Raw genomic sequence first — 1,927 nt, forward strand, 5'->3', positions numbered from 1 at the left:
AAAAAAAAAAAAAAAAAAAAAAAATTCAAGTAACAAATGCTGAAGAGGTGGTGGGGGGAACCCTTCTACATTGTTGATAGGAATGTAAATTAGCTCAACTGCTAGAGATCAGCATCAGTATAGATATTCAAAAAAAAAAAACCTAAAACTAGAAATTCCATTTGACCCAGCTATTTGTCTTCTAGGTATTTTCCCAAAAGAGTTAAAGTCATATTACAGGGATACATACATACCCATGTTTATAGCACTGCAATTCATAATAGCTAAACCTTAGAAGTAGCCTTTATGTCCATCAACAGATGAATGGATAAAGAAAATGTGACTATTTATGCACAGTGGAGTTCTACTCTGCCACGAAGGATAAGTTTGAGGCATTCGTAGGTAAATGGATGCACCTTAAAACCATAATGTTAAGTGAAATAAATCACGCCCAAGTTTAAATATCACACAATTTCCTTATGAGAAACCCAAAATACAGACTAAGATAAAAGACAATGAGAAAGAAGGAGATCTTTTTGCAATGGGAAAAGGAATAAGAGATGGAAGGAGAGAAAGGGGAAAAGGGGAAAAAAGACTTACTTAAAGGGGAAAAGAGAAATACAGCTTTTCACACAGGAAGGGGACCATGAGTTGGAGGGAGCAAGGAGGAATGGGCAGGGTATGGGGACAAAAAAATGAAGAGATGTACATACACCAACTCCTAATAAGTGTGATCAATATGTACTGCAATCGTGCACTACTCAAAAAATATCATTTTCATCGTGCACCAAGACCACAGTCCCCAGGGCTGTGCTCCCGGGGTTCCCAGGGAAGAATCCCCTTCCTGCCTTTCCCAGCTTCGAGCATTCCTTGGCTTTCAGCCCCTTCCTCCTTCAAAGACGCAGCGTAACATCAGCAAACCCCTGTCCCGGCTGAGTCCTCACTTTCAGGCAGCAGCGGTCAGCTGGCCTACATGAGTGACCTTTCTCTGGAATCTTCTGGGGACTAATTCAGTGGTCCCCCCCGCACTCCTCCCGGGTCAGGGAGAAGATGGTGCTTTTCGTGTGCAATCCAGCAGTGGTCCCTGTAGCAGGCTGTCAGCTCCACCTGTCACCTCCCGGGACCTGTAGCAGGCCTGGCCCCCGTGCCGAGCATGGCCGACCCTGTCTTGCATCCAATAGGAGACCAGGACACGGCTGCAGCCATAGGGCCTTGGCCACTACAGCTACAGGAGTCCCAGGAAGTGAGCCGCTGTCCCCTGCGATGTGGGCCTGACTCTCAGCAGGACCCCCACTCCCGGGCAGGATCACACCTCCGGAGGCCATCCAGGAGTGAGCCTGTGGTGAGGCGTCTTTGTCCATGGGATGGGGAGCGAGACAGCCGGGCCACATCAGTATCCTGTTGGCCCCTCCGGTGACCAGCTCCACCAAGCCCGCGGCCTGGCTTGGTGACCTCCCCTGCGCACTGCAGCACCCACGGGAGGGGGCAGCCAGGCCCTTGGTTTCCGTACAGTCCTGGAGGCACCTGACAGCAGCCATATCTGGGGAGCCTCTCACCCCTCTCCTGCCCCTGCGGGCTGTGGGGCTGAGTCCCACCTGTGCTCACGGGAGTTGCCTCTGAGAGCCCTAAAGGAAAGGCCGGAATCGAAGGGAGGCCCAAGCCCGGGTGAGGATGGTGATGTCTGCTGGGGCGGGAGGAGGAGTGGAGGGGGTAGACCGGGTGGCGGGAGCGGGACGGGCTCTGTGCCCAGGCATCTCTCGAGGCCAGGGGAGGCCTTGGAAATCGCGTCTCTGATTTCACCCACGCGGAGACAGCGACAATATGAGACAGAATATAGAGTCCAGGGAGCCCTGCCCCTCTTCCGGGCTCTCCTGGGCTCGCTCGTCCCTCCCGCGGGCCCGCGCTTCGAGTCCAACGGCCCGGCGAAGGGCGAGTCGAGGGCTGGGAA

The 1,927-nt window shown here is 52.9% G+C and overlaps 1 protein-coding gene across 4 annotated transcripts in view; it reads right to left on the reverse strand.

Moving 5' to 3' along the window:
• The window catches only part of LOC104864388 (neutrophil gelatinase-associated lipocalin), a 42,816-nt gene extending 40,909 nt beyond the window's left edge, over nucleotides 1-1,907 (reverse strand). For 2 of the 4 annotated variants that reach the window (XR_004515404.1, XR_004515403.1), the window contains exon 1: nucleotides 1,575-1,907. The gene's annotated coding sequence lies outside the window, so the exon portion shown is untranslated. The remainder of the gene's footprint in view (nucleotides 1-1,574) is intronic. The other 2 variants (XM_010627295.2, XM_010627296.2) reach the window with 2 other exon arrangements.
• Between the last annotated feature and the right edge of the window lie 20 nt (nucleotides 1,908-1,927).

Source organism: Fukomys damarensis, unplaced genomic scaffold (genome assembly GCF_012274545.1).
Source record: "Fukomys damarensis isolate Sample0158 unplaced genomic scaffold, DMR_v1.0_HiC HiC_scaffold_36, whole genome shotgun sequence".
Classification (NCBI taxonomy): domain Eukaryota; kingdom Metazoa; phylum Chordata; class Mammalia; order Rodentia; family Bathyergidae; genus Fukomys; species Fukomys damarensis.